Raw genomic sequence first — 15,525 nt, forward strand, 5'->3', positions numbered from 1 at the left:
ATGCGATTTTTTGCGCCCTCAGATTCCAGATTTTCAAATAGTTGTATCTCGGCCAAATATTGTCCGATCCTAACAAACCATACATCAATCGAAAGCTTACTGTATTTATACATGTATAAATCTTAATTCATAACCCTTATGACTGGTTTTGTGGTCCAGCCAGGGTCACAGTGTTCAAAGCTTGTACATCTCATAACCTTATCAAATGTGTGTATAATCTTTTCTGAAATTCTTGCAGCATAACTGTGAATTGATTTAAATAAAAGAAAATATATTATACATTACATAATTAAAACCGTCAGTAGGCGGCAAAGAGTCAGTCTTAATGAGTGAGTGGCCATTCAATCAACCGAATCGTTCAAAAACGCAGATTAATTCAGTGCAAAAATATAACACGTATCGAGATTACATTCTTGTATGTAATACAGTTTAAATATTTGTAACACTTCCAACGTGAACTGCCATGTCGAGCTATTAAAAATGTTCAAAAATAACAAAAACTGTTTTCGCTAACTTGTTAAATATTGATGGCTATTTGCTAGCTACAATATGTGGGACGTTGTTGGCTAGATTACACAATATTATTATACCTTCTCATCCTGTTTTATTCTTTTTACTGTCCTCGTTGACCATAAATGCAAAATCGTCTGCCGGGTAGCGATTTTCTTCGTTTTTCAGAGCTAACGTTAGCTGAGTGTGCTCTCCCAGTCAAACGGCAGTCATACACTACAGCTCTGAACACTGAGTTGGTAAAAGTGCGAAGCATTTCAGTTTGTGCAATGGTGGGATTTTAGTATTTTTGCCTGATTTATTATGACCAACTCACATTCATAATAAATGTATATAACAACAACAACAGTAATAATAATAATAATAATAATAAAACATCAAATAAAACATAGATATTGTACATAGATATTAATGGTTGTGCTTGCTATTCTTTTTATATTGTTAAAGATAAATGTGACAATCTTCATTCTTGCAAATATGACGGTGCTAAATTTTTCAAATAGTCAATAATTAAATAAATCATGCCAGAAAAATGGCGTCAAACTGCCATCAGGCGGTGAAGTCACCGGACGTGTTCGAGCGGTCATACCGACAAAGGGCATCTTTGCCTGACAGCCAAAACCTTGACCTAAAATCACCCCATTTGCAGCGTTGCAAAGTATACTGTAAGTTATACTGTTGACACGACAACTTAATGCGCTGGCTGCTGCGCTTTGCTGTCATAAAAGCGCTTATTATATTATTTTTGCAATAAATTTAGCTATTTTTGATAGATAACATTTTATTTCTATAATTGTTTGTAATAATTTTAATATTTATAGCAGATGTGTCTTTTTAAGATCATTTTCAGCCAATGAGACCAGTGGGCGCGGTCAATTGTTACGTCATTATAATCACTGCATTCCATAGAACGTTCGTGAGTAGTCTATAAATATGAGTGCAGATGCATCATGCATTTTGTAGCGAGTTTTGGCGAGTGATCGTGAGTATGGACAACTTAATGCGCTGGCTGCTGCGCTCTGCTGTCATAAAAGCGCTTATTATATTATTTTTGCAATAAATTTAGCTATTTTTTATAGATAACATTTTATTTCTATAATTGTTTGTAATAATTTTAATATTTATAGCAGATGTGTCTTTTTAAGATCATTTTCAGCCAATGAGACCAGTGGGCGCGGTCAATTGTTACGTCATTATAATCACTGCATTCCATAGAACGTTCGTGAGTAGTCTATAAATATGAGTGCAGATGCATCATGCATTTTGTAGCGAGTTTTGGCGAGTGATCGTGAGTATGCTCTTTACATCTGAATTAGATTTTTTGTTTAATGTTTTCATTTACATTATAAGCATCTGAGTTATGCACATTAATTGGTAAAATAATGTTAATAAAAACTCCACTTGTGGACCCCCACTGGGCGTGGGCATACACTGGAAAACTGTACCTGTAAATGAAAAAAAATCTAACATCGCCAACTTCCAGGCTCTTAAATGTTTACTATTATATATCTCTTGCCTTTCTCTTTCTGCCACAGTGTTTTACAGATATAAAGACAAAGGCAGTATTGTTCATTTCTTTGATCATCTTTCACCATCGAATCACACATCAACATGACTATATCAACCATCCCCACCAGTTTTCCTGAGAGTGCAGTGCAGTCCTCATCTTCTGAGCTCTCAGATGAGCTCACCACTGCCCTGGCTGCAGGGTGGTGGTGGGCAATAATGGAGGTCTCCTCTCCTATATCTGAGGAGCCTGAATATGGGGACCTCACCTCACTGCAGTGGTGGGGAACAATAAAGGCAGGAGAAAATCCATGCCCCTCATCCCTGGTCTTCAGTGATGAATCTGAGAAGGCTGAGTCCCCGCACTCAGGCTTCTCAGATGCAACACTGAATACCAAGGAACTGTGGAGGCAGAAGAAGACACAGAATGCACCCATGCCTCCCAGGTCCCAAAAGGGAGCACCTGTGCCTGTCTATGCTGAGAAGAGGGACCACACCTCATCCCTGGTCTTCAACAATGCATCGGAGAAGGCTGAGTCTCTGCACTCAGGCTTCTCAGATGCAACGCTGAAGACCACAGAGCAACAGAGGAAGTGGAGGCAGAAGAAGCCTCAGGGACCACCTGTGCTTGCTGGGTCTGAGAAGGCTGAGTGTGGGAACTCACTGAAGACCACTAAGCAAGAGAGGCAAGAGTGGAGACGGAAGAAGCCTCAGGGAGCATCTGTGCCTGGTGGCTCCCCCCAGGGACATCCTGTGCCCACTGGGTTCCAACAACGTGGAAAACTCAGGATCCCTGAGCATCTGAGGCAGCACCTGCTACAGGCCGCTAATGAACTGGGAGCACCTGTGCCTGATAGGTCCCCACAGGGAGCACCAGTGCCTACAAAGTCTCTACAGAGAGAACCTGTGCCTGCCTCAAAGGTGCAAAAATTAAAGATCCCTGAGCCATTAAAGCAGGAGCTGCAGCAGCAGAAGCCTCAAGCCTCTTCTGAGAAGGGAGCACCTATACCCAACAAGACCCCAGAGAGGCAAAGGCTCAAAATCCCTGAGCCGCTGAGGCAGGAGCTGCTGCAGCTGTCGAACCGCACCTCATCTGTGAAGGGAGAACTTGTGCCTCAAAAGACCAAGGAGAAGAAGATACCTGAGCGGCTGAGGCAGGAGCTGCTGCAGGTGTCACCCAGAGCCTCTTCTGAGAAGGGAGCACCTGTGCCTCCAAAGACCCAGGAGAAGCAGAGGTTTAAGATACCTGAGCGGCTGAGGCAGGAGCTGCTGCAGGTGTCACCCAGAGCCTCTTCTGAGAAGGGAACACCTGTGCCCATAAAGGCTGCAGAGAGGCAAAGGCTCAAAATACCAGAGCCACTGAGGAAGGAACTGCTGCAGCTGTCGCAACGAGCCTCTTCTGAGAAGGGAGCACCTGTGCCTCAAAAGACCCAGGAGAAGCAGAGGTTTAAGATACCAGAGCCACTGAGGAAGGAACTGCTGCAGCTGTCGCAACGAGCCTCTTCTGAGAAGGGAGCACCTGTGCCTCAAAAGACCCAGGAGAAGCAGAGGTTTAAGATACCAGAGCCACTGAGGAAGGAACTGCTGCAGCTGTCGCAACGAGCCTCTTCTGAGAAGGGAGCACCTGTGCCTCAAAAGACCCAGGAGAAGCAGAGGTTTAAGATACCAGAGCCACTGAGGAAGGAACTGCTCCAGCAGAAGCCTCAAGCCTCTCCTGCGCAGGGTAAACCTGTGTCTTCCAAGTCCCCACAGGAAGCACCTTTACCTGACAGGAACCCTGTACATACCGGGACCTCACAGGGAGCAGGAGTGCTTGCCAGTTCTCCACTGCCCACTGGGTGTCTGAAGGAAGCAGCAGTGCCCAACAGAACCATGAAGGCAGGAAAACGGAGGCTTGCTGAGCATCTGAGCATGCCTGTCTCTTCCACCCAGGGATTACCTATGCCCTCCAGGACCTCAAAAGTGGCGCCTGTGTATTCTGGGACCTTACAGGGAGCACTTGTGACCAGAAGCTCCCCACGACAGGGCGCAAACCCTAAAATCACAGAGCAGCAGAAGCAGAAGCGGAGGGAGCAGTGGAGACAGCAGCAGAGACAGCGGAGGCAGCAGAAGGTATCAATAAATTCTTTCCATTTCTGATTTTTACTTATTTTCAGATTTATTCGATAAATTAAACACTGTCTTCACCTAAGCAACTATGTTATCTAGGTCATTTATTTAAAATCACATGAATTAATTTTTTTAAATGATAGAAAGATATATCTTTGTATTTAAGAAGCACTCCTTAAACCTGCCCAGCATTTCATGGTTATGTCTGTTTCTTCAACAGGACAATATAGATGTGTGTGAGCCTCCGCAAAAAATACTCTGTGTGGAAATCGACAAGGTGCCACTGAAGCCTAAACTGGGGAGGCAGAACCATCAAGCCCCACAGCCCATGTCCCAGCTCACCCTGAAGATGGTTAGTACCTTCTATCCCACAGTTTTACTTAGAATTATTTAAAAAACACATGCACTAAAGCTTATATTTTCCGAATTCGCTATTTAAAACTGTATGTATTATATTTCAATATGTAAGTTAGTCTGGGATAAGTATATTCTTTTCCATTCATAAACCTCCCTCATACAGTGCTGAAATGGCAGAAGCAATATATCTTTAGATTTTCTCAAAAAATCTGCTTAGTGTTACATCATTATGTCTGTTCCTTCAACAGGACCATGTAGGCGTGAGCTGGTCACCTCCAGAAAAAAGGGAGCGGGTGGCAAACAAAATCAGAGACCAACAACTGGGGCCAGGCAGCTTAAAGCATTTATGTAGTATATTCATATGCTTAATGGAATATTTGTAAATATTTAGTATTCATGTGTATTGTGTTTGAATTTATTTAATATGATTGTCAGTATAATAAAAAATAAAATCTAAACTTTGCAATGATTTATTTATCAATGACAGCTCACATCTATTAACACTTTAAGCCAATATAGATTATTTTTTGGGGTGCCTGCCCCAGGACATTTTTTTGGTTTATTTCCATCAGTGGGTAATTTATATGCAAAAAAACTGTCTTCTTCTTATAGTTTTCTCACTGGATTTGCTATTTGATATGGATACTTAAAATACAATACACCAAAAAGTATCTTTGCATGATTGGCAGCTGACGTACTTTTTGTGTGTGTGTGTGTTAATAGTTTGACGATATGACAGTAATATTAGTTTTTGTTGTTGTTGAGCCAACTCATTGCTGCATGTTTTTTTTTTATGGCAGAGAGATGTTCAGATTAAAACTGAAGGTGCTTGCTGACTAATGTTGGTTCACTGATGTAAATTAAATCTCTTAATCTTTAACCACTGAATCTTTGAAACACTGAAACAGTTTAAAAAGAATTAAAAAGATTGTGTACTACTGAGATGCCACTGTTATGACATTAAAATATGTGGGACCATATGTGTCACGGCAAAGGCTCCCTATAATAAGATCTTAAAAAAATACTAAACAAATGTAAAATGTTCACATATACAGGTGCATCTCAATAAATTAGAATGTCGTGGAAAAGTTCATTGATCACTAGTAGCTCACCCAGAATGACTATAGGTAACACCTGGGTGATTAAGTGATGCATTTTATGACCATGGTCCCTGTCAAACAGATGACTGCTCATGTCTCAGACAGACTCATGTTGTGATTAGCAATTAATTGGTAGTTCTTTATCATTTGTCATTGTTATTAATTGTTGTTTGTTACTGGTTCTAAATGAGGTTCTAAATTTGTTTATACAGTACTGAATTTAGCTTTGAAAAATTAGAAGACACAATTGAATGCATGTTTATTGATTTTAAATGTTAAAATTGACCAGGCTTGATAGTTTTTGTGAGTAAAAAAGGTAGTAAATTGTGAAGATTGAGTTGTGCAAATGAATCCACTAGAGGGCGTAATTGACCACGATTTTAAGTCAGATCTTCAGTCCACAACAATTAATAAGATCATAAACATTTTGCTTGCCGTTGTTGTTGAAGCTACCATACTTACAATATTATTCCCAGATGTTTCGTTTCAGCTGATAAACTGTTTTTAAGTCTACAGTAAGACAAATAACTACATTAAACTAATGAACTGTTTCATAATGTTTGAATTAAATGCCTTTTGTTGAATAGTTTATAGTTTCTTTATCAAATTTATTTAAATATAATTAGATTACATAGGCCTTTTATGAGCAAATATTGCCTCATTGTGTATAAATAACAATTAAAGGTTATATTTGTGTGAAAAGGGTTTCATTAATCATATTATTTGATACATTTTAGTCTGTTTAGTGTAATGCAAAATTTAGATTATTATTATTATTATAAAAAAAATATATAAAATAAAAAAATAAATTAAATATAAAAATTTTTACTAAAATAGCATTTTATTTATTGTTTATTTGATGTTTGGTTTTTCATAGCATTATGTTTACATTGGCTTTACCAAGCTTTTTTTTGTTTTTGGCACAAAGAGTTGAAATGTTTATTGGATGCTTATATGTCATTGTCAAGCGTGCAGTAGGTTTGCCATTATTTGGTCAACCTAAGAGTTTTACAGAAATATCTACACATTCTGCGTCCCAAAAAGTCCTGCATGGTGTGTTCGGTTCTTGATCACCATCTACATATTTCAGAGTGAATATAGAGACAGTGTTTCAAAACCTAACGAGTATTTTTACATCATGCATGCGTTCCAGGTCACTGAGCAGCGTGAGCATGTGAGAACGTGTCTGTGATGCCCAAAAAATGCAGTCTACCTGTATGTAGGCAAGTCACATTGAAACACGGCCAAACTAACAGCATAAACTTTTTTCAGTGTCTTGCGTGTTGCCATTGTATAATGGTGTTCCTCTCCCAGAGGCAACAACGGTAACCCTTAATGGAAAAAATCATGTTTTATTGATGAATCTGACTTTGCTCTGGGGCTTGACTACAATGACTGTATACACTGTTTGCAAGTTATTGCTTCAGTGTGAAGTGATATGCCATTTATCATAGTTCATCTGCTGTGATGGAAAGAAGGCAAGATGTCTTTTAATTAAAATCTCTAAAATGTGCTTAACAAATTGGTTGAAGGCTCCAATATTAAGACTAAATTGGATATGCTATAGGATTTTATAGGTACTTTCGATTTTGAATATATTTTAAGCTTCTCTAACAAGCACATATACCTAAAATTGTAAAATAGTTATGATTCACAAAGTGAAATCTAAAATGGCTTAAGTGTTTGAGACCAACAAAGAAAAACAACTGCAATAAAAACACATTTAGACCTATGTAATGGGACTCAAAACTTTCAGTATAAGATGGACTGATACAGCCCGTGTGACAACTAGCCCCGGTCTCTTCTATCCCAGCGCCACGCGTCACATCACGTCCGTACTTGAACTTGAATCCCATTCCATTCTTCAGAGGCAACCCCTGCCATACACACAGGCGCTGGGTCCTCCCTGTGAGCAGCGTGAATGCGAGACGTAATTGCTCGGGTCCTGATTGATCTGGAGAGGAGGTGTTGTCTTCAGAGGTTGAGCCATTCTGCGCTCTGATGCCAAGCGCACATGGAGGACAGTGCCAAAGACTTCTCTCACCTGGCGAGCCCGCCGTCCACGGATCTTGGATTTCCATTATAGCAGGACAACAACTGCATTTACGTTTTAGGGGTTTTTAAAGAAAGAATATTTGAATTTTAAGACAGTGTTTTGGAATCGAGGTTGTCCGAGGTTAAAGAAGCTGCTGCGGGTCGGAGTGATTGTCACGCATCGCTATCTCAGGTCAAGTGGCACCTAATTAGTGCCTCACGACAGTCGAATGCAATTTAGTCTGTTCACAGAGTACAAGTGTTAGTTTGTGCCGTGATAACGACTAGACTAGCGCGGTGGAACAGTTCCAGGGCTGTGGAGGAAAGTTTGGAGAGGTCTTCTGGAGCGCACACATTAGTCCGAGTGTCCGTGAGATGCTGCTGTAAATGCGGGGCGATGTCCCGACGGAAGCAAGGCAACCCACAGCATCTGTCCCTCACACAGAGGGAGAACCTACCGAGTGAGTACAAGACCTCTGTCACCTTCATCACACTGACCGCACTGCCATTCCCTCATTAATATGAAGTATAGGGGCACAGCAAAGTTTCTTTCTTGCTTGCTTTCATTCTTGCAGACTGATATCTGTAACTAAACATGATTTGCTTTTTAATGTACACGTGCATTAAACATTTAGGACCTTCAGCTCGTAAAACCATCGTTAGTCTAGTGTAGGTAGGCTATAAGTTGTTTTTGCAAAATGTAATTATGTGCACTATCCTAACTAAACTTAATTAGAACCACAAATAATAACAGTGAGCCGAGTGTAGGTTTACTTATTACATTTAAGCTATTTTTTTGATCGATAATCTGTCAACAATTGAGGCCTGTTCGTTTTTATCGTTTGTTTATTTATTTTAAACACTATCAATGCATTCTACTATGATGATACTTTTCTCATTTGCTGTGAATAATTGATTTCAACAAACTGGAAGTGCTGAACATAAACCCGTAATTCATAACATACAGTTTTGTGAGACCCACGCGTTCATCTGCTCTGTCCCACTCAACACACACACACTCCTCACCTATTTTCTATTATTGTCACACATATACACAAGCATACACGGCTTATCAAGTTTACTTTAAGTAGTTTATTTAAAAGGCTCAGATTTTGCTGGATAGTCTGGTGTTTATTTACGTTTAAAAACCAAAGTGCTGATACATTTTTAATTCGTTTATTTTGATCATAATCTCTGTTTTACAACAGGGTTCACATGCATGATCGTCCAAAACAACACATTCCTTATGTTCATCTTTAATTGATCCTTTTATCGAAGATGCTTTACACACTCTTTCCACTAGTAAAACTTCATGTAAAAGCATCAAGTACTCTAAACCCTTATTTAAGTTTTCTTTTTGCCAAGTTTTTTTTATTCCCTTAAAAGCTTTTCTTGCACAATAAAAAGCATAAATTAGCTCCAATGTAAACTATTGAGAGTAACATCATTAAAAAAAAAAAAAAAAAAAAAAATATATATATATATATAAAGACTTATTTGGTCTAATTTATAACAGCTCAATGATATAATCTTTACACAATGTTCACAAATGATTATAATAGTGATTGTAGCCATAAACAATAAAAGACCAGGAAAGTGTATCCACGGTTAATGCATTGCATATCACACCCATAGTATTTGTGAATTAAACTCCAAAGCTTCTATTTCAAATATTTTTCAATTTATTTAACCTCAAGATGTGTATTTGTATTGATCAAATGATTCCTGATAAAAATATAACATTTCTTAAAACATTTTACAAATGATTTTATTTTTAGAAATGTTTGCTTTTTTTTTGTTGCTTTTTTTTGATCTTTCATGACTTTTGATGCTCTGCCTTGTTATTCATTTTGGTATTTCTGGTTTCACTGAGAATGTGGGTACAATGCGAAGGCGTGCCTTCCTGAAAATATCTGATTCAGTAGTGAGTAGATGGTCTTTACACGTCAAAATTTGCACTGTTAATGATGCTGATGTTGTCGTTTTAGAAAACGTGAAGACATGAGTTGAGTAAAATGTGTTAAAGCAGTGGGTGGGCTTACAGAGAGCCGGTGGCCTTTAAATTCAAACCACTGCTAGTCTGCCAGTTTATTTCACCTGATGTGGTTTATTAAGCAGATAGTTAGCTGGTTTTAGTTTTTTTCTCAGAATACATTTTTGGGTTTCTTTCCAGTTGTTGTGACTAATAGATACTGAAACATCTCATACATTATTGCTTGCTTAAATATGAACAGCAAAACCCGTCCAGTGTAAGTGTGTCGAGCAGAATCATTATACTGTGTCTCAAATACGTGTTTAGTTCAAACAAAATTAGTTTGTCGGTGTGTGTGTGTCAGTTTACATTGTGCACTCTATACACTCTATCGCATGTGTACAGAGTGTAAACCGACACTTTGTGGACTCCGTTTAGGTTTGCACGCCAACCTCCATTCCGGTCTTCACGGGCTCTTTCTGGGGTGTCTGTCTGTCTGTCTGTCTGCAGGGGAAAACCAAAGTGCCCTCATTTGGCTATGTCAATGCTTTTGGCACAAAACATGTCAGTTAGCTGGAAGTTGCACAATAGAGAGATTCTGCCCGGAGCGACAAGACCTATTGATCGCGCTCAAAGAGAAAACCAAGGAACAGGAATATCAACATACTTCACGGCTTGAAATAAACGCGGGGCGCACTCTCATGTACACGTACAGGTGTGTGCATTAAAGAGAACGTCTCAAGCCACGAGCTAAAATGGCAGGGCTCTTGAGGAAGTCTAAGAGACGAAACCGCTCGTGTCGAGATTTCCGCAAACCGCCTCAGTGCCAAAGAAACTCATTAGTTTTGTTTCTTCTTCATAAGTCGCATGTATATTGTGTGAACATGTATGATTCATTACATGAGTAGCTCGACTTTTGGATGGGTTGCTCGAAACGTTAAAATGTGGGTGGGGGCCGTCCATTAGGGCCCTTACTGGCTCTTAAAATGTAAAACGACTCTTTAATGGCTGTGAATGTCAGCTCTTTGAATGCTCACATGATGTGATCTTTTAGTGGCCGCTGGTCATCATGCTAATAAAACGCAAGGCATGAACCACAGCGCCTTTGATTTCTAAGAGTGGAAAGGGTCCCTTCAGCCTTTTACAAGTGGCTCTCTTCTTTAAAAGTGACTTTATGGTGATGTCCTCCCTTTTTGTATGTGTTGGCTCTGCCTTCGAGAGAACTTATTTCACAGACCGTGTGAGCCGAGAGCTGTTTGATGGACGTGTGGTTACCCGCTGATCGGACTCGTCTGACCTGACTTGGCAAATATTATAGGCGAGTCTCTGTTCCACTGCACAATATTTCGGTTTATTTTACGAGCGTCGTGTTTGCTGGTTTGCACAGGTTCAGTGGATTGTAAACGTGCACGGTTGAAGCTGATAGGGGGTGCTGTAAGTCCTTACGAGAGGGAAAGTGATAGAGAGGGTGTGTGTTTGTGTGTGTGTTTTCTTTGAGAATCTGATTACTGCCTTCAGGAAACGTGATAACTGTATTTATAATGGTTAATACCCTGAATTGCTATCTCTCCTCCCAAGTGTATCGTTCCCACAACAGGCTCAGTATACATCTCTTATCTTACGCTAAAGGTAATTAATTCAATTTATTGGAGAATAGATTTCACCCTGGGGAGCAGTAATATAGACGCTGTGCCCACTGTGCTCATTGCTCCTAAACATTTCGTGTCCTTGCCTCCAACCAAGTTTTTTAAGCAATATTTGTGGTTTCTGATTTCCAGCACACAGCTTTATGTGAAATTTTGGGGTTCGGAAGAGTCGTTAGCGCGCACACGTGCATTGTGCGCATTTGTTTGGCACGCATCCAGAAGCAGTTGACAAGTGTATAGGCCTTAAATGAAGATAAGAAACAGACGTTATCAAGCACATGGATAATTTTTTTGGAAATGCACCTGGTGAGCTCAGAAATCACATTAGACAAAATCTTTTAACACATGCTGGAGACGTTAACAGTTCCGCAAATACATATCACTCGTAATTGTTGTTTTTGAATGCGCTAGTCGTCCGCTGTGTTTTTTTTAAATTATTAATTCAGAGCCATGACCACAATAGACTTGATCTCAAATGATTTATTATTAAAAATTATTAATAATCAAAATAGTTTTTCATATGATCTTTATCACAAATGCTTTTTTTATTACTAATTACTCTAATTACTACTGTATTATTAAAATGCTAAAACTAAAAAAAAGATAAATAATTTTATTTTCTTCACTGTTTTTGTTTTCAGATTGTTTTGTGGCACACTTATTTATTTCTATGTACTGATTTCCTCTTCACGCAAATCTTTTCCTCGTTTCACTTTAAATGAGGTTCAAAAATCTTAGACCACTAATAAAAGTTCACTTTTTTTTAATTGTACATCATATTATCAGAATAGTAAAAAGTTGAATAAAAAAAATTACATTGCTTTCAGAAAATCTGTTTGCTTTAATAACAGCCGCATTCGAGCTGCATGAGTTCCACAGTTTGTAAAAAAAACCCTGATGATTACATTGTGCAGCATGATTTGAGAATGTTTCAAAGATCGTCTCAGATTTCAGTGCAAGACTTTTGGTCTAAAGTTCACATGATCGGTGTAACGAATTAGCTTTTTTAATTATTGAAAGAGGAATAGTGAAGAATCTTGCACATTATACAGCATAATGTTTCTTTGTTTCAAAATGTAATGTTCATTTCCTAGTCTAAATTATATTGCAGGTCCAAGATTTTAAATTTAGACTTTTTTAAGTCCACTGTATAGTGAGCAAATATCTGTAAATTCACAGAATTATTGTTAATAGAAAACTTAAGTTGATGGTGTACATAATTAATGATATATCAGCTATACTGCTTCTTTACACACGTTCTATTTTCTATAAAGATTTAAGTTTCAGCTTCTGATGGAAATATCACAGCACACACATCATCTGCTGTACACCTGTGGCTCTCACATACACCTTCTTCTGTTGTGTGCACTGCTCGCGTCTGGCCCGTTCAGGACGGTGTGGATGCCTCCGTGCCCAATTCCGTGGCATTGGGTCCAAGCCAAGCCCACGATGCTTGTGTTCTCCTTCTTGGCATTGCTCCACTGCTCTGGGGGTCTCCTGTCAGCCGGCGAGAGAGCTGAGTGTGTGCTCTCGCAGGCGTCCTTCAGATCATGCATGCGCTGCTCTGTTTAGATACCACATGCTGCTCAACTCAAGACTTTGGTCAGATCTGTGATAGTGGAGGTTCTAAATTTAAAACAGATCAAGCATATTCTTTTAAAAGAATCTAAATGTCATGCTGAGGCAAAAAATGGTAACACTTTATTTCGATATTGCACTTTAGACATTCTATTAACAGTAAGTAACTTTGCAACTACATGTCAACTAGCAGTTAGTAGAGTATTAGTAGACTGTCTGCTTAATATCTTCTAACACTTTCTTTGTCAACTTATTCTACTAACCCTAAACCTACCCTAACAGTCTACTCTGAGAGTTAGTAGACATGTAGTTGCAAATTAATGAGAATTAGTTGACATGTAGTTGACATGTAGTTACAAAGTTACTTATAGTTAATAGAATGTCTAAAGTGGACTATCGAAATAAAGTGTAACCCAAAAAAATTCTACAGGAGTTAAGTTACTGTTGCTCTTCCCATGGCTCCTACACTCTTAATAATAAAGCTTTTTTTTTTGCTACTATGCCACAGAAGAACCACCCAAAGAACCGTTCAGTGAACGGTTCTTAAAAGAACAATTTCTTTTCTTAGTGTGAATAACATTTTACAAACTAAAGAATCTTTTGTGCATTGAAAGGTTTTATGGATGTTAATGGTTCCTCCAGAACCACAGATGCCAAAAAAGAACCTTTATTTTATAAGAGTTTACATCCAACCAGTGTGTGTTCAAGAGTGTGTTTGTCCCTCAGGCAGAGACTACTGGATCTCATACTGCTGCTGTTTTTTCCTGTATTTACGCTCTCTGTAAATCTGTTTTGAATCTCATTGTGGTTTTGTGTTGAGTCAGATACATTTCACAGCAAATAGTGTGCGTTGGCTGTTTCGTCATCGATAATAATGCGGGAAAACGGCATCGAGATGCCAAACAAGGAATTTGACAAGGGTATGAGGTGATAAAGATGCAACTGATTTTCACATACGAAAACGGCTGTTTGTCAAGCTCCTTAACCACTGTTCCCAACGTGCACCTGCGATGCACCGACACGCGAGCCGACCCATGCCTGAGAGCGTATTTTGAGGCTGTTTTGCGGCTTTTGTGAGCGCTAGATTGTCTGCTGAGACATACCTGTACGGTGCATGTGCACCTCTCCAACATCCGTCCAGCGTGCAGAGAAGTAGACCGGAACCACAGATACCACTGCAAGACTGCGACTGTACTACCTGCCACACACACACACACACACACACACACACACACACACACTCACACTCACACTCACACACACACACACAAACACACACATACACCGCTGATCTTACTGTGCAGCTCACAGGTGTTAGTCTATGCTGTGTGAACTGTGAATTTTGCACAGAATCAGACACTTCAGGCCATTTTGACTCTTGTAACTTGTGCTAATACTAGAGATATTTCATTTTCATTAACAGATTCTATCCAGCTCTTTTTGGACGCGCTCAGCTCGCAGTGATTTGTGGGGATAGTTGCAAATGTGTGGAAAATTTCAGTCCATGAAGTCATTTAAAAGAACTCATTTGTCGACTAGAGTCTACAGTACATGCAATACCCCAACAAGCAAGTTAATCATGTCTGGACCAGTTTGATAGCCAGACTGAAAAACTGATTTGCAGCTCACAATAACTGAAGAACAAAAATCACACCAACAGCAATTTGTCATTTAGAAACTTGACAGGTACTTTAATTAGTTAAACCAACTATTTTAAATTCAAACTAGTCAAGGCAAAGCGTATGTATTTATGTTGTTGCATATTTTATATAGACCAAAATGTTCATTTAAAATGCTTTACATAATAAAGGGAAATAGCTGTAAAGAGAGATGTAGAAGATATATAAAAGTCTAGTTTAAAAAACATAATTATTTAGCCACTCTTAGGTCATTCCAAACTTGGATGCTTTTTTTTTTTCTTTTAAAGAGAAGTTTTGAAAAATCTTCATGCAGGTATTTTCCATACAAAGCCAGTTCACTGTGACGATGCCAGTCAACCTCCATAAATGATTAAATATGCAGCATAAAAGTAATCAAACTGACTCATGTTCAGTCTCTTGAATTCCTGTAATAGCTTTTTGTGACAGACTACAATTTAAGTCAAAATTCACTGAAATTTGTCCTTTGCATCAATCATTATATGATTTGGAGACAGATGAAGTGGAGAAAATTTCAATGAACAAGTAACTTAAATTCCCCATACAAATCTCTGATATGATTTCTGAAGACTTGCAATATAGTGCTTGATATGCACATAATACTTTATGGTGTTTGTTTGTTTTTAGTTAAAAATGATAAAATGTATTTTATCTACTGTGTTTGTGTTTAAGATGGTTAAAAAACAGCACAAATGACAGGGATAAATAAATAATCATGGAATATTCTTTAAAAAAAAACAGTAGATAAAGAAAAGAAAAAGAAACAAAGAACAATCAAAAGCTAATTCAAATATGTATTACAATAAATGTTAAAAAAGGAAAAGTATTAATGAAACTGAAATAAAACAATGCAGCTCAGTCAGTAAAAACCGAAGTAAAATCAGCTACATTTTCACACAGTGGTTAATTTGAGAACGCAAGCAGATGTTTTCAGTCTGGAAATCAAATAATGTTCACCTGTACTTTTGCAAACATGAAATGTTGCTCACACTGTTGTAGCTAGAAGCAAATTTTGCAAATCACACAAACATTAGTGAATAGTCATATATATATAT

The 15,525-nt window shown here is 38.6% G+C and overlaps 1 long non-coding RNA gene and 1 pseudogene across 1 annotated transcript in view; one reads left to right on the forward strand and one right to left on the reverse strand.

The window, feature by feature from the left end:
• The window catches only part of LOC107747963 (uncharacterized), a 16,228-nt gene extending 14,102 nt beyond the window's left edge, over nucleotides 1-2,126 (reverse strand). Inside the window, exon 1 of the long non-coding RNA XR_001640860.1 lies at nucleotides 2,116-2,126. This is a non-coding gene — a long non-coding RNA (uncharacterized LOC107747963). The remainder of the gene's footprint in view (nucleotides 1-2,115) is intronic.
• Nucleotides 2,127-7,542: 5,416 nt separating this feature from the next.
• The window catches only part of LOC107747939 (B-cell lymphoma/leukemia 11B-like), a 36,357-nt pseudogene continuing 28,374 nt past the window's right edge, over nucleotides 7,543-15,525 (forward strand).

The sequence above is a fragment of the Sinocyclocheilus rhinocerous genome, unplaced genomic scaffold (assembly GCF_001515625.1).
Source record: "Sinocyclocheilus rhinocerous isolate Xijiao unplaced genomic scaffold, SAMN03320098_v1.1 scaffold769, whole genome shotgun sequence".
NCBI classification, from domain to species: domain Eukaryota; kingdom Metazoa; phylum Chordata; class Actinopteri; order Cypriniformes; family Cyprinidae; genus Sinocyclocheilus; species Sinocyclocheilus rhinocerous.